Source organism: Scophthalmus maximus, chromosome 11 (assembly GCF_022379125.1).
Source record: "Scophthalmus maximus strain ysfricsl-2021 chromosome 11, ASM2237912v1, whole genome shotgun sequence".
NCBI lineage: Eukaryota > Metazoa > Chordata > Actinopteri > Pleuronectiformes > Scophthalmidae > Scophthalmus > Scophthalmus maximus.
In genome coordinates this window covers 12919189-12946529 of record NC_061525.1, presented here as the reverse complement: position 1 = coordinate 12946529, position 27341 = coordinate 12919189, and the positions used below count along the sequence as shown (strand labels likewise).

Sequence of the window (27341 nt, the reverse complement as noted above, 5' to 3'; positions counted from 1 at the left end):
TGGGTCTCATAAATGTTTGTGTCACAGCAAATGTCTCACACACACTGCAGAGGAAGAGTGGACACGAGGATGAAGACAAATGACCTCTGTGGCTCCACAAACACCACCACTCAAGCATCAGAGAAGCTTTTTCATGAAGCCGTGCAGACCCGTGCCAGATGGAAAGTTGAATTGGTGAGACTGGGAGTTCAGTTAAGTCTGTTGTGTATTTACTTCCTCTATGTGTACATACATACAGTATGTCAGGAAAGTGGGACTCAGAAGGACCGTGAGTTCAGCATAAATAATTCTATAAATAAATAAATAAACCTGCGGTATCATCATTACAGAAGAAGAGCTGCCTGCCACCACTGATGGGATAAAGAGAGAGGCTGTGTTAGAGTCTGCAGGCGTCTGTGCCTTCACCATCACTGGTATTATGTTGTGATTAAGATGGGATTACTGTCACAAGTCAGATGCATGAATATTTCAGAGCATTTACTGTGTCAGTCCTCCTCCAGAGCTCGGCCTTGAAGTATTCTCACACACTGTGAGTTGAAAAGCAGCAGGCCTTTTTCTAAAGGGGAGAAAGTTCCAACAATATCTGTGAATTGGTGCTCCGCTACTTTCAGGTCTGGGCATCAGAGAAAATGTTGCATGAAGTCAAAACAACAACCTCTCAAATCTTTAAAACATGTAGCCGATAAATATTTTCCAAATGTACAACAAGGCCTTTATCCACTGAGTTTATCCATCATGTCTCTGTACTTCTGGAGATCTGATGTCCATATCAGCTGGTGTAAAAGCAGGTAAATTCCACCTTAATAGCACTTGAAATATCCATTTATAAAAGACTTAATACATATGGCACTTGAAATCCAGAATAATCTCATTAATCTTGGAATATTATATTGTTAAAAATTGCTACTGTCACTAAATGCATAAATATGAACCGTTTACGTTTTTACTTTGACACTGAAACTGCACAGACTGATATTAATCACCTCTCACTTCAGTGTTCTCTACATATTTTCCATATCTCCATGTTACATGAGAGTGTAACTCGTTCACATGCTGCAGGAGAGAGAGGGAACCCCTTGCACTGAGGGGTGGGCAGCCCCATTCACACTCCAACACACAGGGGTGGGGACTACTACACTTTCATCACTCTCACATCTCAGTTACTCTGCACACCTCGGTCTCCCGCCTGTGATTCTCACCGCCTCATCTTATTTCAATTGAAACAGAGCAATAGTTTTGCTCACCGATAATAATAAAAAAAAGACTGTTGTGCTAAGTTCCTCCTAAGTGAATGAAATTTTCTTTCCTGCTGTAAAGATCTTCAGTAAGATAAAATCTGGATGAGTGGGAGTGTCTCAAAATGATAGAGAAGCAGCATAATGAAACCAGACAGAGTGCTCGACAAGCATCACTACTGTGAGTGAATCAAGCTGATTGATTAGCAGCTGATCAATACCAGTGAAGATTTATTCTAAAAATGAGATTGGTCCTCAGCTCGATGGAATTTCCAAAGCAAGCACATGCATTACTTGAGTCAACAAACACCATGTTTACTGCCATCCATCAAAACTTTTTCAGGCTGTGATTATTTCAGGATTTCTACAGCGTTGGTTTGAGAACAATCAGAGCATCCTCACCTCAAACAAAAACAATTAACTGACTCCAAAGAAATCAGACGTTTCTTGATTTTTACATCGACTGGCTGTGAGCTTTAACGTAAGGTGAAAATACAGTGATGAAGTCATATGCAGTACACAGAGCTCCTTCCATCAAAACCATTTGGCTGTTGCTGTTTGATCGCTACGCTGGGGCTGGTTGCCATGGGAACGGGAAGGTGCACCAAGAAGAAGATGTATGATGTAGGCGGTGGGCCGCAGGCAGCCAGGACACAACCTGAGAGCTGCTGTGCAGAACATAATAAGACACAGCAGCACAGTAATCCACAGAACATGGCCAACAGTTGGTCACTCTGCAGCCTGGTGTGGGTGCTGCTACTGCAGCAGACTCACACACACAACACACCGCATGGGCTTCACTGCAACTTTGAGCTCTGTCCAAATTGCCGCAGTGGATCGCTCTGTTTCTTAATTTGACTTTTCTGTCTGTGAAATGTTCGGCATTCTCCCCCTGTGGTCATCTCCCCTCGCTCTGTCTCTGTAGGCTACTCACAACCACGTGCTACGAGAGCATCAAAGCACGTCTGAATGGGCTCTAAACTCCTCAAAGACATGAAAAAAGCTTAGGGCTGTAAAAGTGCACTCATCAGCAGACTTCCAGCATCTGTTACTTGTTTTTGTTTCCGTGGCATACTCCAGTCTAGCAAATTCCTCACATTTTCTATAGATGGTCATCTTAGACACTATCTGTGCTGAATTAAGCAGCCATATGCCGAGCTCCAGAGCCAGCTGTATGAAGAGGCTTTTCAATTACATTCTGCAGAGTTTGAACCTAGTGACAGAGTAAGTAAGGAGGATTAGCAGAGGAGTTTAAAAGGTGAAGTTAGCTGTACAGCTGGAACTTACTTAATGAAGCAACCACCAAAAAAAACAAAAAACTCAGACCTTGCTCAATAATAACTTTATGAGTATCTAAGAAAAGGCCTCAACTCAGAGCCGCTCAGTCCAATAAAACAAGGTATAGCGTATATATCCTGGTCATACATTTGTGTTTTTGTGAGTATGTGTTTTTGAATAATATAGCTGCTGCAATCACTATTAACTATAATCAAATAATTATTTTAGTCATTTTTAAACAAAAATTGTTCTCCTCAAATGTGAGGCTTTTCTGTCAGCTTCTCTGATTCTTTGATCCAAGTTGAGGCCACAAGGCACATTTATGACAGGACTAACACATGTATCTTGGCTGTGAAGGGGACAGTGTGAAGATGATTGTGATGATATTCCACATTTAATCTATTGTGTTATAAATCCCAAGACTTAAGCGTTGACGAGTCACTCTGACGTCCATCGTCACACTGTTCACAAGTAAGTATTGTATAGTAATATCCAAATAAACAGTATAGAAATACAGATTACAATAAAGATGCTGACCTGATGGCTCACAGTGTAAAAACATACAGAAGAGAGAAGTTAAGGAAATCAAGCTACATGCACCAAACCCTGCTCTTGACCTCTGTCGCCATGGATGCTTGGCCGTGAGTGTGAGTGTGTGCGCGCACACTCAGTAGTGGATCCTTTGGGTGACCTACTCCGCCACAGCTGTTGCAGCTCCCACAGAGACATTTAAGGGGAGAACAGCGGACTCCACACTGATTAACCCGGGTGTGCATAGGGACCATTGAGGAAAACACACACGCACAGCTGAAGTAAAATATTTAAAGTATAAATAATTCAGCCGTGCTCATCTTCTAGAGCAAAGGGTGATGGTCTTGTATCTTCTTGTGTGTTTTTACTTTTGCTTTTTTAAATCTATTATTATGAACAATTTCTTAGCTTTACCTTCATCACTTTGCTATTGAAATGACTGTCTGTCTGTCTGGAAATGCCTGTCCTGTCCATTCTTGTTCAGTTGCAATGTATTTGTGTATAATTGTGTACATTGGAAACCAATCAGGCTGGAAGACCCACATTAAACTTAGCACATGATCTGAATGATGCAGAACTTATTGAGCTTAATATAGTGACATTTTTCAATTAGGTGAACAAAAATAAACAAAGGCTGTCTGTTTAAAGTACTTCCCGATAGTAGGCTCATCCATGATCTCTCTACCTGGTCACTGCTCCCTGCAGCTGGATGACACAGACTTTCTTGCTATGATTAATCATTGCATACAAAAAAAAAAGGTTGATGCCTTATACAGAGACATTTGGGCAAGCACGCCTGCCGTTGAACTATATCAGTTACATGTGCTTCTACGTTGGATCAATGTTTGCTCACCTGTCGACAAGATGCCTCAGACTGCTCTGAAGGGAGATTGTGAGAGTAATTCCAAGTTAATACATCTGTCATATTCAATCTGTCCAACACAATAGTGATTAGCTGGCATTTCCCCTTTTGTACTCAACAAGTGCAGTCTGCCTGGCAGAGCGAGAGCAGACAGCAAAACTGAGTGAAGTGGCAGAAACAACAGATTAGCTCCTGTTTCCAAACACTCATCGCTAAGTTAAAGGACAGAACAGCAGAGACAGATTTTCTCAAATGAGCCTGAAATATTTTGACCAATCATTAAGCTGTGCGTTGTAATTTGGTTGCACTCTGAGGTCAGCTACAGTGCTTCCAAGAAAGAAAATGAGCCATCTGATGGCTATTAAGGGCTTGGTAATCATTCGTCAATTATTATAATCATATAAATATCAACTAAGCAGCAGGAGGTCATTTTACCATCTGCAGGTAACAAACCACGGCTTTCTATAGAGCTTAATGTTTCTAACACAGTTTTGATTCTAGATTGTAACATTAATATTTAGTATTGATCCTCATTTTTCTTTGCACATTTGGTTGGTAAAAACAAAAGTATTGAAAGCTGAAATAATGTTTTAATTAGTGAGCTTCAGAGTCAGCCCAGCGGTTTTCCTCTGTTTTCAGTCTTTATGCTAAGCTTACTAGCAGCTGGCTCTTGCTTCTTATTGACATGAAAGCAGTATCATTGTTCCCATCTAACTCTCAGCAAAAAAAATTAATTAAATGTCTACAATGTCTGTCTCAGAACTTTGTTTCTTCATAATTACTGTATGTCAGCACAATTTTAATTACATAAGCAGACCCATAAATGTAAGCATTACTGTACCATTGAATTGGTTAATTAAACAAGCAATGTATGTAAAAAGCACTGTTTCAGTCTGCCATGCATGTTCTCAGGTGTTTTTCTACAATAATGCCTCCATACAAAGGAAGCGGGGGCAGGAGTGTGTTGCGTGAGCTGTCGGTTATTTCAAGGTTCTTCCTGTAACCGAACCAGGTCACTGACAGACTAATGAGGCTAAATGATGATGGAGCTTTAGGAGGACGAGGCCTCCAGCAGGGAGAAGAGAAGATGTGTCAAACAACTGGGAGAGCGTCTGGGCTTTCCTCCGGAAGCTTTACTTTTGTAGAAACACTATATCTAGCAGAGAAATTCTACGGTCAGACCTCAGGTGGGATAGAAAATGTCTTAAAGTCATGTTCTGATGATCATGTGATAATTATTGATCCCCTAACAGGGGGCTAATGGCTTGTTCTCCAGTCCTTGAAGTACATCTCTGAGAAACATATATATGTGCTGCTGCCGTCCCCTGACAGAAACAGATGTAGGCTCTCATTCAACAGCCCCCCCACCCACCACCACCTCGTCCCCCAGATTAGACTCCCAGCCAAGCAGCAGTCTTAAGACTCCATCTCACTACTTCCAGTGACCGGATCAGCCAGGGTCAATCACAGGGTACGCTTCAATCAAAACATTCCTAAAGAACATTCCTCCATGCACCTCACTGAAAACAGATTATTTAATCAGTACAGGCACAGAAATGAGCCAAAGGGGGTATTTAAGGCTAAGAAGAGGATCCGGCAACATTAAGGATTCAGTATAAAAAAAAGGGGGGGGGGGGGGGGGGGGGGGGGGACAGGCCGCTGCAAGACAGTCAGTGTTTATTGACTTCAAATCACGCTGTATTGATCTCTGACATTCTGTGTCCTTACACAGATATCAGACTACAGGGTTGACTGAATGCCTTGCTCAATGACACTGCAGCTCATGAACTGACTTTGGACCTGATTAATTGATTGGCGGAGAATTTATTAAGCTGGGGCTGCTTCAATTAATTTACAGCTTCTCAAGTACGAGGATTTGATGTCCCTCAAATTGAAATGTGTCTACCTAGTCTGTCAGAAATTAAAATGCACATTTTTTGCAATTGACTGAAATGAAAATAATGAATACAAAAATAACAGATTAGTCAATAATAATTAATAAAAACCTTAGCTGCAGCCCTAAATTCAAATAATTATAAAATAATTACTAATGCTGCTATGGGAGAGCATAATGTCATCTTGCCCTCAGCTGAAGTTTTTAAAGATGAAGGAGATGACAGGACTTTAAGTGACAGTCAGTTCCATCAGTTTAAGTTTTTGACAGTGCTGTCTTCTTTTCTAAAACCTCTTCTGCATGATGCATGGTGGTGTGTGTGTGTGTGTGTGTTTGTGTGTGTGTGTAGGGTTGCAGTGTGGTCAAACAAAGAAGGCCTCTGACACAAATCCAGCCAGTCTCTCTCTCTCTCTTTTTCACTAGTCTTCTCACTTTTTCAGATTTTTTCCCCTGAATGGTTCCATTGAATGACACTGAAAGAAGAAAGAGTTAGGACCTTATTCTATGAGCTCCCAAAGGAATAAATGAGCTCTCAGAGACAAACCTGACTGCTGCAGATCATTTTCCCCTCAGTCATTGTCTCTACAGAATTAAAAGACTCTCACAGAGTGAGTACAAGCTCAAAGTTTGTACTTGGCTAAAAAGGTCAAGATTCTAACGATGTGATTTATGATAAAAGTCTAATGGCTTGAAAAACGACAAGTGCAGCTGCCTCCACTTTGCATTTGTGTAGCTGTATGGCCCAGATAAGCTCAGCTGGTGGGAAAATGTGGCAGGGAGGAGAGATAGCGGTCAGAGATAGTGCCCGACGGTTCCATACACTGCCTGTGAAATGATGGAGTACTTTTGGGGTTTTCTAATCAGACAGTATGTACTGTGGCTGGATTTGTACCACAGTCAGAGGTTGGGTCAACACAAAGTTTGGGAAAGTCTTTGGATACAGTGGGTGAAATTCTGTAAGGTCAAATTAATCTCAGAGCAAGAAAATGGGTTTAAGTTGTGCAAACTGTAAAATCTATTAAGGTACATGAAAACTTTCAGCCCAAGAAGCTTCTATGTTTTGTTTCAATAAAAAGTTTGAAAACAGTTCCAACGACCACTTGGTCCTGATCCAATATTGTATCTTGAAAAATAAAATCACATGGGCCGCTCTTCATCGCAAAGCGCCCTGTGGACCTAACTTTTGAACATGCAGGAGCTAGAAAGTTACAAAGGTTTACTCGTTAGTTACCAGAGTAGCTAGTAACGAACGCTAAGCTAATCAATTCAATAATCAATTTAAATAGACCGGGTGCGACAGCCAATAGTGGCAGAGAGCAGGGATGATACTTGATGTGGATCAGCCTGGAGGGACCTTTAGTGGAGACTTTAGATCCCAGTCCATCCAGCGTTTGACATTTAAAACGATGTTGAAGCAGAAATAGTTACAATCTTGTGTACTTGTAGATTCAGAGAAACTTCAAGCCCTTGAGTGCATTTATTTTTGATGTTTGCTGTCACCTTGAACATCCTTTTAATATAATGGGGGTCAAATTTCCCCAGTCCCCTTCATGGCATTAACGCATTCAATTGTTCAGTCAAAGCTCATACGAAGGGGAAACTGGCACAATAAGCCAAATAAAAAATAAAAAATTGGTCCCCGAGTCTGTTTTTTAAGAGCACATGTACACATGTACCATAATGTAAATATGGGACACTCATAAACAAAAAGCTGCACTGCCAAAGAACAACTTGATCTGAACAGCAGAACTCACTCACATGGTGGAAATACTGACCATAAAGAGCAGCTGACATAAGGCTTATAGACTCTGGTGGGTACAGGCAGTCGCAGTCTGCCCTCGCTGTAATGTGGAGAAACTGCCTGACTGAAGGGGAAAGGGTTGTAAAAATATGTAGTAAACTGAACTACTCTTGAGAAATCTCGGCTTTTAAACGCCGCTCTGCTGTCCTCGCCTCAGGCGGATGGCACAAACCTCACCCCACCCCTCCACGCTGTCCTGAGGTGATCCTGATCCAGACCCCTTCGATCCACCACAGGGTGAGCTGAGCAGCAGCAGCAGCAGGCCGAGAGCTGCGAGAGGAAATAAAAAACACATCTACCACTCCCTTGTTCCTCCCTTTTCCTCCCTCTCCTCTAGAGTGGGGCCAAAGGCTGGTACCTTTCGGTAAAGCCTGAGCACTAAGTTTAAAACGTTTTTCAATATTTATTGCCACAGTCCCAGTTAATAAGAGAGAAAGGTCCATGGTTGTGCCATATCCAAAAATCCACACTTCACAACTGCTTTACTACAAACTCTCGTTTCAGTGCACTATAGGAAAGAGTCAAAAATTTCACAATTACCCGAACAGCCTGAGTTACATCTCTTCTGTCTGCTTCTGTGGTCAGGCTGGTGAGAAATTTCTGGGTTATTTGACAGACAGTCAGAAAAGGCAGGGGAGCCGCAGACTTGGAAATGTTGAACAGGAAACACAGGCAAGGAACATGGAATATACAAGGATGAGGAATGCTTTGGGGAACCCCCAAAATATGATCCTCTATGATTTTACAGCCACGACAGCACATTTTGACTGACTGAAGTTTGCCCTCGTCTGAAATTTGGTGAGCTGGAATGACAGAGCCATGAGAGAGAAGCTGGTCCTACAAAGGTGATCACACTGCAGTGTTCATCATTGAAAGAGATGACTTTTTAATTTTTCTCTTTCACGTCACAGTTTCATGTAAACACGTTGAAACAGCCCAAAGAGACAAGCCCCAAACAAAGCCACCGGCTGTAAGATGTCCTGGCTGAACAGGAAATACAACTTCATCGCTGCAGCATGCACGACACAGCAAGGAGGACTTTGAGCAAACCAGGCAATCAGGTTTTCAACGGCATGAGTCACTGCGCACCTCTAAGGGCAAAGAGTAGCAATTCTTTTCTTCCTCAGTCATAACAACAGCATGTTGGCCTACATACACAATAACCTTCTGACAAACAGAAACTGTTTTCATAAAACCCAGGTCATCTTTCTGCTGCAAGTAGAAGAAATATACAGGAAATAAAACTAAAACTCTCGAAAGATTTTCATACTGTAACTTGAGTTGGACTGGGTGGGGAGTGTTCAGCGACCGGGGTGGTGCTGCTTCCTTCAAAGCCTCAGTGGAAGCAGGTCTTGTTAATAAGACGGACGCTTTATGTGCCACATGTTTTGTAGAAACGCACAAACTTTTACCCTCAGTCCACACCTTTCTGCTTATTAGTATCTCTGTTTCTATATTTGTTTCTCCAGTTTTTGTTGGCAGTCGCCTCCTCGTCTGCTGTCTTGTCCTGACATTTCTTTTGTGTCGTCCTGGCTGCTCTTCCCACCTGTGTATTACTGTTCATTACTCTCGTTCTCCCTGCCAGATGGACAGAGCTGAGAGAGAGAGATACACAAAGAGAGGAAGACAAACAGTAGAGCATCCAGTTCTCCCTAGGAGGCCTGTGTCCAAGCTGTTTGCTGATGGCATCTCACAACAGCAGCACGCACGCACACACACACACACACACACACATGCACACGGGCGCTCTATGCTTGAGCATCTAATGAAGCTTCTGCTGCAGTCTCCCACTAACCACTTAATGCTGTGGTTTTGCTCTGATGCTTTTTATGAACACAGACCTGGAGAACATGAAGAACAGGTGTCACACACTCAATATAACATGTAGGAGGTGTACCACTGACAGAGGAGAAACTCTACACCTCTGTCTGTGAGTCTGTAGTGATCCCCTTCCTCCGGAAAAAGTTGCCAGACCTTTTTAGTTTGTTCTCCTGCCAGCGGCTGTTACTCACAGAGGCAAATATTGACTGAGGGGCTGGCTTGGCTTCTTCGCTGTGCTCGAACAAATCACCTTGGACTTAGGCTCAAAATGCTAGAGTACACAAAGCCACCCAATCTGTTTCAGTTAAAAAATAAATAAATAGTGAAACTGTTACTTCCACATTTCTTTAAAAAAAGAAAAGGCTAACTGCTCTCTCGGCAGTGATTCAGACAGTGACTAGTTTGGACAAGCTTGTAATTTCTGATAAACTGCAACCACCTCTAAATTGACTCATACATTAGAATCCAGGATGTCTGATTTGGCAGATGCATGCTACACCAACCAAGCTTAACCAAAGGTTATTTCGCAAGCAAACTCAGTCTGTGTAGCTTTATCCTGAAATTTTACAAGATCTACAAGAAGAAGGACAAATAGACCACCTGAGAGTTAAGGAATTGTAGCAACACCTCGTTATTAGAATAAGTAATTTTTAGGAAGATTTTAGGAAATGAGCTAAACAGTTTTTTTGTTGAGAATTTCATGAAAAGAATAAGACCACTAATGAATGTAAAGTAAATGTGAGGCTAACACTAGCAGTTGACTAGCTTAGCTTAGCACAGAGACTGGAAACGTGGGGGAAAAACTAGCCTAACTCTGTTAAAAGGTAACAAAGCCCACCCACTAACACCTCTAAAGCTCACAAGTTAACACGTTATATTTGGTTTGATAAACTTTCTAATAAGGTGCATATGCTTTTGTTGATTAATCAAGGAGCTGTCGGGTCTATAAAATGGCAGAAAATGCCCAGTAGAGTTTCAAGGATCCTAAGGAGAAGTATTCATTTCAATGACTCCAGGAATTCATCAAAATAGATTTATTTTCCGTTGACTGGTTAATGAATCCATCATTGTAGCTCTAATTACCTGTGAGATGATCTTTTATTCACATTGTTTTCTGCAAGAAAAACAGTTTTTACTAGAAGGCAGCTACTCTGATCGAGGTATGGACAGAGTAGCTGTCACAGTGTCACTAGGAGCCCAGATGGTTTAAAGTCTTTCTGCTTTGCCCTTCCCTCCCACTACACTGGCCTTACTGAGCCATCTGTTTAACCAACCGGACCATGCCAGGCCGGGCCAGGCCCTGCCCTACAGCCGCAGAGCAGGCCTGCTTCTTCAGAGATGTAGATGGTTAGTTTTGGATTCCCTCTTTCAAGTACTATATGGGGTGAGTACTAAATGCAGTACATGAGGAGGGATATTGTAAAAAGTGAGGGGAGAAAAAAAACATTGATTTAAAGGAGGTTTGATAGAGGGTTGACAAATATGAGACAGGACACAAAGGGGGAGAGAGTTTGTTCAGGGGAAAGAGGGATAGAATAAGGACCGGGTAGCATCTGAGGAAGCATGGCTGACCCCGATTCTGCCATGACTCGTCTCTGCTCTATACAGGGGAGGGGGGGAGTCCTGACATAAACCTACAGTGACAGCGCTGCTGCTCCAACAACACAACCCCACCACTGAATCAGCCTTCACTTGCTCCTGCTCCACCCTCCCCCTCCTCCTTCTGTCCCTCTGCTATTCCACTTTCCACAACTTTCAAATGTTGAGTGGACATCTGCTATGATGTGAATGCACAATATTTGCATATAAACCGATCTAAAACTCGAGAACATTCAGTCTGTTCCACTAAAAGCATTATGCACAATTAAGTTTCATTATCAGCATGTACATTTTGCAGTGCAACCCATCCATGCATGTAAGAAAAATAAGGGGGGCAAGAATGCAAGGAACGTGGCGTTATGATCCCGTTTTATTAAGAGAGGCAGCCCAGCATTGTGTGGAGAAAACAGACATGTGGTCCTGGCAGTAAACTGGGAGAGGATGAGGACTTGCTGGAGCTCAAACTGGACCGTAGTCAGGCCCCTGGGGCAGAGGCCAGCCCAGCACAAACCAGTTCGGAGGGGGGCAAATAAACATGCCTGTCTGCGAGCGCTGGAAGGGCCAAGAGAGAGCCTCACTTCATACCACAGCAGGGCCGCTTCACTGGTGTGTTTATGAGCAGGAAACTGCCTGACAACTCAAATACACAACTCTTACAAACTCCTCAAGATGCACCGACCCAGGCTATTATGCGTCCACCCATAAGACAAAAAAAACATTGTTGCTGATATGAAGAATCAAAAATTGTGAAGGGAGGATAAAAAAAAAATCCTCATGAAGATAATATTTCTAGGCAGTACGATGAGAGCAGCCGCAAGCAACAAACTATCAGCTCACTCTGGGGAGCGGATTAAAAGCACTAAGCTCACCGTTTTGGCAGGAGACCCTGAGATGGTGTGCTAAGTGGGTTAAAGCACACCCCAAGTCTCATAATCACCCTGCTCCTCCCCCTCCCTCTCCCCCTTCTGTCTGCCAGCACCAGCTGAGAGGAGATTTCAAATCCCACAGAAAACTTCGAAATGCAGAGTTCGATGGAGTTAGATCAAAGGGAGAAGACATGCACCGAAATGTGAACATGCAAATTCATCTGGACTCAACCATGCATCAGGATAATGTGGAGGAAACAGCTGAGTCTTTCTTGCCTTGGGGAGGAAGTCTTTTTTTATTCTGCTACTCCTCTGACCCCTCTCCAAGCTAATACTTTACATCATTGTGACTCTTATATTAATCTGTGTGAGCTCAACAACAAATAATACATCTGGAGTCCTCACTGAGTCACAAGCCGACACTTGTAATCACATATCCCCCCCCCACTTCTCACACAACGTTACCAGCCAGACACTATTGTAACATGAGTCTCTGGTAGAACAGTCTACCTAGCACAGTCCTAGGCCCCAGGGAGACCAGGCACTGTTTGCCTGCAGGACTTTGACTAGTGAGAGCAAACACAGTATAGTTGGTCCATTGAGACCAAGCTGAAACACAGAGGTGCGGAAAGTACTGTACAAACTGACGCTGTGAGAAAAGAGAAACACAGAATGCAGCCAGCGGGCGGGGGGTCTTCCAAACCCACAGATCACAATTTTTGGGAGCAATTGCTACGGAAATCAATCCTGCAAATATAAATTCAATGCTTATACCTTTTTGTCTGCGTTTGCCAGAAGCCTGATCCTTCTAAACTGGGAGATGGAAGCAACATCCCACAACTCCTGGTTCCCACTGAATAACTGAAGCTATTTTCAAATGTATTGCATGTCGTACAATTTTTTTTAAATGATTGCTATAAATTAAATATTAGTTTCTGAATGTTCGTTTTATGATGAAAAAGTGTCAGTAAAGTGTAAAAAAAAGAAATGCATGCAAATACAAATGGCGCGAGAAGGAGCGAGAGGCAGGTGGTGAGCACAGGTGAATGCTATTCAGAAGATATAATAAAAGGGGGGGTTGTCTCGACTAAAGAGGATTACAGGAGCAAGGTGTGGTTCCTTTTAACTCAGAGTAGCATTGAGTTCCTGTGTTTGTCCTAGAACAGCCCTTATGAACACCCCATTATGGAAAAAGCGGAGTTCTTTAAACACCTTCCCTTCAGAATCCAGAGGTCTACGTCAGCCTAAAACCTGTTTCCCCTCAAAAACAGTGTATGGTTTTTAATGCTGAAGTAGCAGTGATAATTTATGTGTGCTTGTTGGTTTTCAGGTTGCAGTATCAATCACAGCGGGGAGGTGTGGGAGAGTTTTACACGCCAACAGAGATGTCAGCCCCTCCAAACTATCTCAGGCATCTGGATCGACAGCAGCCTCTCTGAAGTGGCATTCGGACAGTTTCGACAGCCGATCGAAAGGTGTGTCTGCTCTGAACGGCCTCGAATGAAACTCCAACATTGGGACTGTAGCACTGGATCACCATCATCCCTTTGCTCCTCAAACTTGGCTGGAGCAGGGATGGTGTCGAGGCCCTGCGCTGCTGTCAATTCGCTCATTCTTCACCCTGCAATCCAGAGTCATCGATGTCCCGGCCTAAAAACTAGTGCAGAGGGCTGTCAAAACAAGCTAAATCCATCAACAAGTCCTCTCTCTTTCTCTCTGTTTTTAATTTACAGCCTGAAGTAGGTTTAGGGTGTTGTTCTGCAGACATGCATGCACTCACACATGCATGTGTGCACCCACTCCGAGCAGCAAATGTACTCACAAAAGCACGCACTGGCCTACTTGTCTTCCAGGTGCTGACAGCTGTGGTGTGGAGTACAAACATTGGACTGATGAGAAAAAGTTTAAAGAGAAAAGGGAGGACATGGGAAGAGAGGAGAAGGAGAGAGTATATCAGGAATAATTTGACATTTTAGGGAGATATGCAGATTCAATTTTGCTGAGAGTCAAATGAGAAGATCAATATCTCTGTGTACATTAACTCTGGAGGTACAGCCGTGAGAGGATAAGGTTAGCTTCGCATGAAGACTGATAAAAAGGCTAGAGAGTTAGCCTGGCTCTTAAGTCAGTGTGCTCGCGAGCTGAGACACACTGAGTTGAAGGTGCTGGTAGGTGGATTTTGCTGCCTTTGGGCAGAGCCAGGCTAGGCTGTTTCCCTCTGCATTGTTATGCTAAGCTAAACTATCCACCTGCTGGATCCAGCTACATCTAACTATTTGCAAGAAAGCAAAAAAAGTGTATTTTCTAAAATGTTTCCACAAAACTAGTCTTTTATAAATCATGAAGGGAGAAACACACACGCACACACACAGACAGACACACACAAACAGACACAGACAGACTCACACAGACACACACACAGCCTCGAGGCTCCCCGTGGGGCTGCCAACATTCCTGTCAAAGTCAGACATGGGAACCACTGGAAAAACTCAGCCTTCTGTAGACAACTGTGCATGTGAGTGTGTACATGCACATTAAGGAAAGGGGGAAAAATAGCATCTGCAGTAGTTTCATGGCAGAAATGTGCTTAATGGATGCAGCTGTGTGTGTTGAGGTGTTTTTGAGCTGAGAGCAGTGACAGAGTTGATGTCTCGGAGAGGGAAGGGAGCACAGAGGTTGCCTAAGTGAACGTCTGAGACAGAGGAGGAGGCTGCTGTAGGTGATTGAGCGCCTTCAGGCAACAAAGTGGGTCAAGTGGGTTTTTACCAGGGGCGGGATGATAGCAGTGACCTTCAGCACACGCATAAGCATACACCTGGTAGCTGCACACACAGAGACAAAATGTCCACCATCTCCTACCTCTGTCTAGTCCTAAACCTTTCTTGCTGCATGTCTGAATCATAGGGAGAGGAGACCTGCTGCATAAACACAATCTCTCCAGAGACAACCACACAACAGACTGGGCATTTCCTCTGCAGATTCACACACACAATACGCCCTCGCTCGCACACCGAGGCCCTCACCTCTCTCTAGGGGAGATTATATCACACTCACAGAATTTTTATCCACTGTGTTTTGTTCTCCTTCTTCTGATTATCATTATTTGTCAGGTTAAGGCACACTGAAGCAGAAAGTTATCTGATCAGAGCTCGGCTGCAGAGGTCATGGGGAACAGAAAGAGAGAAAGGGAAGGACAAATCAGGGAGGTAAAAGAGGAGAAGGAAGCACATGGGCTGGCTTTCATCTACCAACAGACCTCCCTTTTAGCCTCTCCCGCTGTCTATCCTCCTCTCCCCTCCTCCTGTCAGGCCATTTCTCTCCCTCTCACTTATCAGCTCATCCGTCCCCTCCTATCCCACGATGATAACAGCCTCCGCTGTTGTGCAGAGCAACACCCAAACTTCTGTCACTTCCTTCTCCCTTCAACCGCTCTCTGGCCTACTCCTATGGGACATTTAACAATGCTGTCACTGTTGCACTCACTGCAGCCATGAAACACAAACAAACACACACACACACACACACACACACACACACACACACACACACACACACACACACACACACACACACACACACACACACACACACACAAAAAGAAGGTTGAGAAAACAGTGGGTTTTTTTAACAACACAATCACATACTGATAACTGACTGTATCGGGAGCGTAGTTGGTTTCAGTACAGATTGCTACTCCTTAGCACTAGATTGATTAAAGTTGTATCTTATAAAAATACAGTTTACAAACAAATTGCGTTGGTATGATAGACTAACAATACTTATTACAGAATTTATTTTAGATGGAAAAAAGTTAGCATCAAATCACAACATATATAATTTCAAAATACTTTACATTGTAAATACGTGTCATGTGCGACATTAAAGCCTGTGATTACAAGACAGCACGTCATGTAGTATGGACGGCACACAGATCCTATGACTTTGAAAATCGTGTAGTGAGCCCAAGGCATAAGTGAGATCTGGTCACGATCAGGGACACATTTTAATCCCAGGAGTGACTCAGGTACTCAGAGCTGTTCATTTGTGATCGGATCACCCAAGACATGTGTTCATGCCAGGTATGAACTGACAGTACAGACTTAACATTATCTGCACTGTCCTGTCTCAGCAACAGGAAAAACACATTAGCATATGCCAGAGTCTCCATGCGCAGACACACCACATCTACTTGTGTGGAAACAGCCCACTAAACAGCCTCCACCCCAGTATCAAATCTGATTTGGAAATGAAGAGGGGAAAAAGGCAAGTTTTTGATACAGTACCATAAAATGCTGGGGCCAAGAGGCATTCGTGGAATGACCACATGCTATACTCAATTAACATTAAAACAATGGCTCCACAGTCAGCAGTCATAGTCCAACATTTGAGCTGTGAAGAGGCAAAGGGAGGGAGAGACCATATGTATGCATGCTTCTATGCACACATACCACAAAATGAGGGGGAAGAAAGAAACACTGACTTTTGATGTCCTTTCATGAAACATTTCACATCCAGACAGCAGAAAAAGTAACTGGAAACATCTTTAAATCTCACCCATTCCCCTCCACACTCATAACCACACACACCGGGCTGTATGTGTGTGTGATTATCTGTCTGTCAGTGCTTTGAGAAGGACATGGAGGTCAGAGACAGAGGAAGGGGGAAACATCCATATCTATCTAGTATCAACACCTTTGTTGATGGTGTTTGTTGTTACGCCCTTTTCTCCAACCGTTTTTTTCCTGGCGTTCAGTGGGATTCCTTGGAAAAGACGATTGATATCAGCTGCACGCTAGAGACAAACTGCTTCATTTTTCTGCGCTAAGAAAGAATATTTTTACTCACGTCCTGTGAATGGGTCATTTGTCTTCATGACTGATCTCTGCAGTGTGTAAGGCCACTTCTCTCCCTGATGCCTAGTGCCTGATTCATAGGAACACTCATCTCCACCACACACCCGCATCCTACTCAGTACTCACTCACTTCCTGTCCAAGCTTGACCTCTGACAGGCAGCACAGAGAAAGAGAGAGAGAGCAGACAATAGTCTCCAAATAAAATACAGATGGAATTTCACATTAGGTGTCTGGGGGCTTTGATGCTTTTATACTGCTCTGCAAAAAGCAACAAAAATGTGGTCACTCTCTCTCTCTCTCGCTCACACACACGCTCACACACACACACACACACACACACACACACACACACACACACACACACACACACACACACACACACACACACACACACACACACACACACACACACACACACACACACACACACACACACACACACACACAGACTTCACGATGTAGCATTGACTCACTCCTCAGCTGTAGTGTACTTGATCATAACAACCTTTTCTTGTTCCAGTGATTCACATAGTGACTCTAGATAAAGGGCTTAAAGGGCTTTTAATCTTACTTGTTCACATTTAACTCTTTTTTGATCATAGATTCATGATCCTAAGTATCTCGAATCATTAATTATTGGTCAGTTAGTTGACAGAAAGTTCATCTTCAACTATTGTAATATTGTGTGTGATCATTCAATTTCATTGAAAAAAAATGTCACTGTGTTTCAGTGTTTCAAAGGTGAACATTTTGCTTGTTTCTGTGTTTCATATGACTAAATTGAATAACTTTGGACAACTTTGCTTTTGTAGCTTCTCAAATGAGAAGATTTGACACTTCTGTTTGACACGAGACAAGAATATTTAAAAATAATTTAATAACTAAATGTGTCACCTTGGGAATTTAACAGGCATTTTACACAATTTTCTACAAACAAAATTATTAATTGATGAAAATAATTATTAGTCACAGCCTTTGAGGGATCAATGGTCAAAGTAATACTGAAATCAGAACTGCAACTAATGACAAATCATTATAGATTAATCTGCCGTGTTACATTAATTGTTTAGTCTGTAACATGTCAAGAAATGGTGGAAAAATGCCCATCGTAATTTCTCAGGGCCCAAGTCACATCTTAAAAAATGTCTTGTTTTGACTAACTGACAGTCTGAACCCAACCAACACAAGGCATAGCAAGAGAGCTTATGACTTGAACAGGTGTGTGATGGTCAAGCTCATGTGGATGTTGGCACATGGCGTTAATTTACTGTTCACTGCATAAAAACAGATGGATACACAATCAGCTGTTTCTTAATCCCGTCATGCAGGATTTCCTCTTTCCAGAACATTTCTGCCATGAGAGAGCTCTTTGTGGAAGCGCGCGCGCGCGACACACACGCGACACACACACACACACACACACACACACACACACACACACACACACACACACACACACACACACACACACACACACACACACACACACACACACACACACACACCTGTCAACCTCATGTGTGAGGCCTCAGTTAGGGACAGATATGAAGCAGGTGTAACAACCTCGGGCTCTTGAAGCAGCAGACAAACTCGACTCCCAAGACACAATAAACAAAAAGGAAGTAGAATAAAGAGATTATAGAGAAAGGTGGTGGGTGCCCCTCTCAGCTCCAAGACAATTCATGTAAAGGGATGTGTATCTGAATGCTTTGGAAGTCTCTGGAACAAAGACTGTTCCCCAGAGATCAGATGCATGATCTGTGCTTCTATCATGACCAAAAGTCTCTTACAGCAAAGCACTGAAACAGAGTTTAACATCATCAGTTCCTTTTGAGAGACGCATATAGGCTGGAGGGAAACATTATAAAGGGGGGAAGTGACAGATAAGAGCTCCTAATGTAATGGAGATGAGCACATTCAGTATCTGTTCAGGGACTAAGCAGGTCTACAGCCAGATATCGCAGCGGTCCCTGCCTCTCACGACCTGGATTCAGTGTGAGAATTCAGAAATAACCCAATCAGATGTGGTTAGCCACACACTTATCTGTGAACATCTTCAAGTTCTCCTCTATTTCAGTAAACACAGATCCACATATTTAAGTTTAAACTCACCCCCTGATAGGGCTAACTACATCCATTTGGAAAATTCCAGAGTGGCCTGGACAGGCCTGTGTAAATCAGTACTTTGTCAGGCTGTCTAAGTGCTTTGTACACAATGTATACATCTCCTATAACCCTGTCAAGAGCTTAGTGTTAAGTCCAATAACCCTGTTTAAGTGTTTCATGGAGGGATGGGGAGGCATTTTCCTCTAACTGTCTCCCTTTGCTACCAACGTTGACCAGGGGGAGGATGCAGGCGAAAACCTGTGGCAAGAAAGACCTCCTCAACATCTGTGTTTATCCTCGAGCTAAAACCAACAGGCTATATTTACCCCGGTCAAACATACCCAGCACAGAGAGGAGTCAAGAGGAAAAAGATGGAGCCCGGGATGTAGCCGGTAGATCCATTCTTTCCTCTATCCAAAACGAGAAGAACCAATGCTCTGAGAATAAGATAGAAATTGCGGCGCTATTGGCCGAATGGACATTTACACATTCAGTGCTTTGGTTCTGATTCATCCTCTCTCCTGATAAGACGACAGATTGGTACACAACACCTTGAGGGAATTTGACCTCTGAGGGAGTGAGCAGAACTGCCTACACAGAAAATGTTTTATAGTGGCACAAAAGGCCATAAAGCAGAGACTCATTTCAGGAGACATGGTGCGCTCCACGTTCAGTAAATCTCTGGCCTCATGACACTGCTATGCTTGCTGACTTATGGATAAGACCCTCTAGGGAGGCGAATACATCAAAGAGAGTGGGGACGGGGTGGCTGCAATACTGTTGGTGGTCTAATGGTGTTTCATCTTAAACTGTACACCTGCACTCTGACTAATACCCGTCAATGCCGCAGGTTTACTTAATGCACATATCAACCTGCGTTTGACCCATATAAGAGAGAACATTGACACAGGTAAATCCCAACAAGTTCTGCACATTATCCCTATCTCTGTCACTGCTTGTGTTTTGATCAACATACTTCAGGTCTGCACGACCTTCATCAGGTTCATGAACAAGCGTCATCATATTACAGAATTACATAAAACTACGTTACATAACAATCAAATAAAATTTTCTCTCTGCCTGCACGCTTCTCGCCCACACAATGTTCTCCTGGTTTCTGTTTTGCTCTTCTTCTGTCCTTCTCATCAGACAAGTCTGATTTTGTTTAAACATCAACAACATGGATTTATGTCAATATTCTGATCTGAATGCTGAGCCTGGCAATATTACTACACTATAACAGTAATTCTAGTCTATAAAGTTTTATTTAAATGAAATTGAATGCTATTTTAACAAAATTTAATTATAATTTTTGCTGTGTTTCTAAATGTTTCTAATAGCTTTTTTCTTTTCTTTTTTGGCTTATGTAAAGTACTGTGAATCTACGAAGGTGCTGTACAAACAAACGTGCCTCGCCTTGTTTCGCCTACATGCTGCCTTTTGTTTTCAGCCTTAGATCATTCTATGTTCATTCCATAACACAAACAGTATAAATGAGTTTTATCACTGTGACAATATGACTCACATATTTTTAATCATGTCCAGGGTGAGTTTTATCTGATTGTTACAGATCGAAATTGAAAAAACTGCTCACACACTGAACTAAAATTGTTGACCCCAGTAGAAATGCTTCTTCACTGCAGTAAATTTATGTCCCAACTGCAGTGAACCATGGTTGGGAGTGGGCCGTGTGATGACGTGTGGTGATCCATTCAGATTTAATACTGACATGGGTTTAAGAAGCAGCACAGTGTTGGTTTATAAGGAGCATAAACCAACAGCATGAGGCAGCAATAAACACAGGGAGAGCAGCTTGAAATAGACTTCAATACGAAATGAATGTCTGTAGCCTGTAGCAAGAATAATATGAGCTCAAGTTCAAGACTAAACTAAATGTTCAGCCCCTCAAAACACACACGCACGCACACAGACACAGAGCTGTCACTGTGCACCCTGACAAAGACCAGATGGCATCCTTTGCCTAAGGTACCATCCTCCCGCGCTCTGTGGCCTATCAGGATACACCCAATAAGTGCAATGCGTGTTGTTTGAAGTACATGAATGTGTATGTGTGTTCTGGCGCACACTGTGAGGACACGCAATCATTCATTTCTATTTAGCTTTATTTAACTAAAATGCCTCCAGTGATTAAATAGAAACCTGGCAAGAGCCTTATTGTTGTAAAATTACAAACAGCAGGAGGGCTGCCAAGGTGCCGCAGTTGGGAAGAGAGAACTTCAACCACAGCTGGTGTCAGAATCTTTGCCGCCTTAAAAACATCGTAAGAGACCTTCTTGGAAAACCCAACAGAAAAATAAAGAATAAAGGAACAAGGGGAGAATCCACATCTGATGAGTCACGTCCAGCATGACAAGACATGGTGATTCACCGATATGTTTACAGGTGAAATAACTCAGGTGGCCCATATTCAGCTCTCTTTGAAGTCAGGATCCTTTGTTCCCACAGCTGTCTGCACTAAAACTACAATATAAGTTGCAAAAAATATGAGATGCTCCTGAACATCACAGACTGTAAGTAACTGTCATCTGGTACCCAGCGGAGTCAACTACAATGATAACTGCTGGAGGGGCCTCCCGTGTGACGAGGCTCCAAAACTATGACATTGGAGTATTAGCATGGATTGTGTGATATCATAGTAAAAATGCCAAAACAAACATGCAAATAGAGATATTATAGAACTAGAGGTAGTTTACAACAATATTATTAGTACTTTAAGAGGAATGGATGAATATATGTTGTAATTTTAAAGACTGTGTTATTGTTGGAACATTTTAACAACCTTCATTAAAACAAAGCAATATCACACCTCACAGAACAAAGTGGCACATCATAGTGAATTTAAAGACAAAAGTTTGATATTCTCATCGCAACATACTAGTGATCATAGGCTCTTGTTGTTTACAAAAAATGTATCAAAATCAATGCAGCATATAAATATGTAATTCAACACATGTATTACTGTTTTTTTCTACCACTATCTATGGTATTAATGCTTTGGCAGACAGGTAGAAAATTAGTTGCGTTTGTGAGATACAACAGTAAAGGTTGTAAACAGTAAGGCGACCTCATGGATGTAGATTGTCATTAAATGTAAGTTCTCACAAGACCAGTGTGTCTGATTCAAGTATAATTGAGTGTGACATATAACATCTACATACCCAATAATTATAGCATGCTTTGGATTTTCGGCTAACAACAAAGTCCATAAATAGCTCATAAATAAGCGTCCCTGCTTTGTTTAACACCGATCAAAAAAATGTAAAAGCTGCCTAGCCTTTGATAAGAGGAAACTGGAGTTACCATAAGGAGAACAGGAACCATGTCATTACAATTCAGAGTAAACTTCTCTGTTCAAAGCTGTACTGACTGCTTTCAAACAGAAGATCAAGTGAAGGATTTCCCCATTTTAAAGAAGACAGAGGGCAGTACCATGCTCAACAAATGCTTGCAGAGGCATGGACGAATGACTGAATGAATCCACAGGGCACAGGCCCCGGGTGGCCCTGGACCAGAGCCTCAATATGAAGTGACTGCTAATAGTTCTTGTTGGAAAGCAGCCAAATGGAGACACACAATGACAGCAAAGAGACATAGAATTATCAAAAAGAGACACAAGAAACGACTACATCAAGATAAAATGACCAGAGAGATGCAGAACAATCACAAAGAGATGGAAACACCATTAGAGACAAGAGACTACAAAGAGACCCCCCCCACACAAAAAAAACGCAAGAAGACCAAAAGAGCATCTCAGTGAATCTGTGGCTCTTGCTCCTATATGTGAGGGGTGGGAGGGGGCCAAGGAGCCCAGTGGCTCATTATCCGTCCACGGTGAAAGCGGTGGAATTGCAGGGTAAGAAGATTTGATCATTATTACAATTTCCCTGGGAATAATTACTACATTAGTCCCCAGATGGGAGGCGACCAGGGCGAATGAAGCCCAGGTTGCGTGCGATCTGTGCCATGCTCTGCTGCTCTAGCACCACGACAGATCCATCATCCTGATCCTCGACGTGTCATCTCCTGAGGGCTGAGGGAACACAGCAGCAACACGGCGAGGCATCATCATCACCTCCTCACACACACACACACACACACACACACACTGTGTACATGCTAATCCTGCACACCGTCTTTTGACAGCTGAACAGAGTCTGACTCTGCAGGTCCGCACATGCAGGGGCACGATTTTCACCTTCATCACCACGATTAAGACATGTTTCACACCCTATTATGGAAAACCACTGTCATTTACAACTGTTGCAGAACTCCTACCACAAATAAATAAACAAAGTAAACCAACAAAAAAAAAAAACGTGTGAGTAAACAATTTCCCACGCAGCTCATTCTGAAACAAACCCCCCAGCCGAGGCAACTTCCGATCGCAGCCCAACTACTCGGAATTCAAAGCTCGTCCGGGCTAACTAGCTGGCTAGCTGCGCTCCTAAACAAAGCGCCCATTGTCTGGAACTTGTAGTTTTACGGGTTCCTCTTGGCCCTCCCAGCTGTGATTAACTCAGGTACGAAAAACTACAAATCCGAAGTCTGCAGAGCGCTACACGCATGCGCACTGGAGCCCTGACGACGAGGAAGGTTGTAGAATATTTCGGGGCTAATACATTCTTGCGGTTAGCGCCGCGGTCGAGGCGGTACGTCTACTCTGTTGAATGAGAGGGGGGCGCCGCGGGGCACCGACCCGGTGTGAGCGGCCCCAGGCGGGGGAGAGCCTCCCGGCGGGGCATAGTGGAGCGGCTGCTCTCTGAAGTTGTTCGGCTCGGCGGCTCCGTGTTTGCTCGCTAACGTTTAGTTCACTCGTCACTTTTCAGCGCTTTTGAATCGCCCGCACTGTTCCGACTAAAACTGTTTACGGGGGGGGGGGGGGAGAAGGGGGAAAAAGCACACACCTCACCTGACGCCGCTCCGGTGCTTCCGCTCGGCTCCTAATCCGTTAAAATTAATCCTCCAGACAGTTTTGGAAACACTCGCAGACCGACGCTCGACTGGCTGCTCACCGAGCGAGACGCTGCCGAGAATGCTCGACCAGTCAACCGACACCTCGGCGGAGCTGCGCCCGCCCTCACTGCGCCTGCGCGGCTCCGGCTGGTGCAACCTACTGATAGTAACACACAGGGGGCAGCACACTACTACTACTACTACTACTACTGCTGTCTGTGGGCACGTACAGTATAAACAGTACATACAGTACACTCTCTGGATGAAGTTCATCAGGTATGCAGACCTGCTATAGACCCAGGCTTCATGTTCTAATGTTGGATTTGTGAATTATTGCAGGACTGTTGTATCAGATTAGTTTTAGCTGGGTGGACCAAGCAACTGATTGTAAAAGGTAGCACCAATTAGGCCTACATATTTTGTTGCTATGACAGAAATAAATGTCCCCGGCAACAAACAGACATTAGAAATGAGTGATGGAAAGTATCTAAGTACATTTACTCAAGTACTGTTCATAAGTATTGGTCTTAGGTATGTGTACTTTACTTGAGTTTTTCTATTTTCTGCTACTTTATAATTCTCGCAGGAAAGTATTGTACCTTTATACTCTTACTCCAGTACATGTATCTGATAACTTTTGTTACTAGTAACTTTGAGAGGTCAGATTCAGTATAATAATATGAAATTTGATTGACAAATATACTCTATTTTAAGTACAGTTGTGATAGTTTTGAGTAAATGTCAGTTTCACCAATGCAGAGAGCTGTGTCGATTGTACATTTTGATATAAACATATTTGGTAAAAACTTAAGAGAAGCATTCTCTATATTTGTCATGCTTGCATGATAACATTGTAATTTTATGCATCCTCACAAACTAGTCAATAGCACAACCTTGTGGCCGCTTAAAATAATCAGTCCTTTGATGCCACCTGTTTAAAAAAAGTACCAGATTCAAATTCAAGCTGTTATGTATTACATTCAGATGATTAGTTGATTGTTAAATGTCATAATCATGCACAACACAAAAAAATATCTGAATAAAAACTACAGTTTTGTGTTTCCTTTTTTGTGATTATTTTTGTTCAACTGAGATTGTGGTACTCAAGATGCAGACATATGCCTTGTACAACTATTAAGCAGAGTTATCTTACAAAAATAATCTTTATTATTCAAAAATATAATTTGTTGGACATAAAACAACTTTAGGAGCAATAAATACACCAACATGGTGCAGGAGGAGCACACGATCTAGCAATATAGCAGACAAGATGTCAGCTTACAGAAACATTGAGGCACTGATAAAACTCAATTAAGAAAAGGGTAAACCACCAAGTGGGTTACTGGCTTCAACTAAAACAAAAAAACGATTAACCACATGCATTTCTATTCCTCATAATTATCAAAAAAGAATTAACTTTTATCAGTTGTCAAATATTTTTTGGGGAAATAAATTGTTAAACAACAAACAAAACAAAATCTGAATTTGTGAATTTTTTTGTTTGCATTTGTATTCAAGGTTTATGGACTTTGAACGTGTTTTTCAGTTGTTTGGACATTGAATTTGTTGTTTCCTGTTTTACTTTGAAATCACTAACTTCCCGTGTCTTTTGTTCATTCACTTTTTGTTCTTGTCTGTTTTTTTCATGTTTGGTTGTCTGCCACACCTAAATGTGTTTCATCTGTGCCTATATAACCCTACCTCCCTTGTGTATTTTGTCTCTGTGCTCCCCAGTCTGTCTATTCAGTTTGTCTCTCTTAAGTTCAGTCCTGTTTTGTTTGTGCACTGTTTCCTATTCATGTTCCTGAGTTTCACCTTACCTGAGTATGTTCATGCCTGCCAACCAGCCACAGAAGCCTGCTAGCCTGATCAATATTAAATACTCTTTTGTTTGCAACCTGCCTTATCTGATGTCTGCAATTTGGGTCCAGTGAACTACACAGTACAACACATATCAACCTCTACATGAATACAAAAATAAACATCCTTATACAGCGAAAGTGTTCAATAGATACAGTAAATGAAAGAGTTAATAATTCTGCTTCACAGCTGACTAGGTCTTATTAGTGTGCAAAGCCAGTTTTATTAGACTTAATCAGGACATCTTTATGTACAAGTTCATTGCCTGGTTAAATAAGATAAACGAAAATAAATGCTAAATAGAAACAATGAGAACTGGAGTGTCTAAAAATGCTTACAATGATACCAAATATGATATTGGAGACTTTGTGTTTCCCGTTATAGACACCAGGGGCCAGTAGAGCTTTAAGCTCTGTACATGTGAATTCTGTGCTGTACATTGTCTGAATAACCAGGTGATTTATTAAATTCTGATTATTTGTATTCTGAATTGCAATAAAAATCTGACACAGTATATTTCTAAGATATAAATAACAGGTGTGTTTTTTGTTTTAATGTAAAAATTTGGGTAAACCTTTTCAACACAGCCTGCAGTGTAATTAAAGTATGTTGTATGTTTCAGGTACCAATACAATACTTACCAGTTCCTAAAAATAAACTGTAAGACAACAATGAAAAATGACTATTGGGAGCCCCAGAAGAATGATTGAGCATTCTAATGGAAGGGACAAACAGGCCGATATGACTAAATCTACTGTTACATGTTGCCCATTTGTTACTCCAATCCCCATTGCTTTCTCCCACACTAGCATCTTGTGTCTCTGCTCAGTGTGCACATGACCCTTAACCATGTCATGTAATGTAATTTCCTCAAACAACATCAAGCAAATTATGATTACTCCTACACCCCCCACTTTACGCTCTCCTTGCACAAAAGAAAATCATAGGGAGAATTTTTGCAGGTACGTGGTAAATTATATTCTTGAAAGTAGAGTACTTATTTATTTCAAGAAGGATATTAGCTTCACGGTTCTTCAACAAAATGATGCTCAATCTAACATTGCCCGCTTCAGGGCTGTCGTTCATTTGCTGACCTTTAGCCACTGACGTGGAGAGGGGTAAAAAAAGAAGCTACATGTACATTACATAACAATGTATTATTGTCTGCATATTGCAATCAAATGAAGAAATAATGCTCCTAATGAAAGACAAATCTCTTATATTGCCAAATAAATCATACTGTTTATTCAAAAGGGCAATACATGATAGTGTAGAATAAATGGACTATATCTCATTTAACTATATCCTTAATGAAAATGAGAATCAATAAATTCTTATCTAAATCAAAGATCAAATCAAAATAACTCAAGCTGTCAAATCAATGTAGTGAATAAAGATGGCCTACAACATAAGGCAGAAACAAAAACAAAAACACTATTTTATGAACAGGATCTTCAACATTCTATTTGAGTACAGTACTTGAATAACTGTACGTGCTTACCTCCCATCATTGCTCATCCTTTTCCTTATCGTTGCTAATTATTTCGTTATATGAGCTGCCAGAATGATGTGGGTCAGCGGGAGACACCTTCAACACTACATTACCCACGTTGCACCAGCACGATCTCACCACCGACGCAGCCTCCAGTCTCGTTCCATC

General features: G+C 42.2%; 1 protein-coding gene across 2 annotated transcripts in view; it reads right to left on the bottom strand.

Moving 5' to 3' along the window:
• sipa1l3 (signal-induced proliferation-associated 1 like 3) overlaps positions 1 to 23932 on the bottom strand; it is a 58654-nt gene extending 34722 nt beyond the window's left edge. Inside the window, exon 1 of one of the 2 annotated variants that reach the window (XM_035621646.2) lies at positions 23773 to 23932. The gene's annotated coding sequence lies outside the window, so the exon portion shown is untranslated. The remainder of the gene's footprint in view (positions 1 to 23772) is intronic. The other variant, XM_047335841.1, reaches the window with a different exon arrangement.
• Positions 23933 to 27341: the final 3409 nt, after the last annotated feature.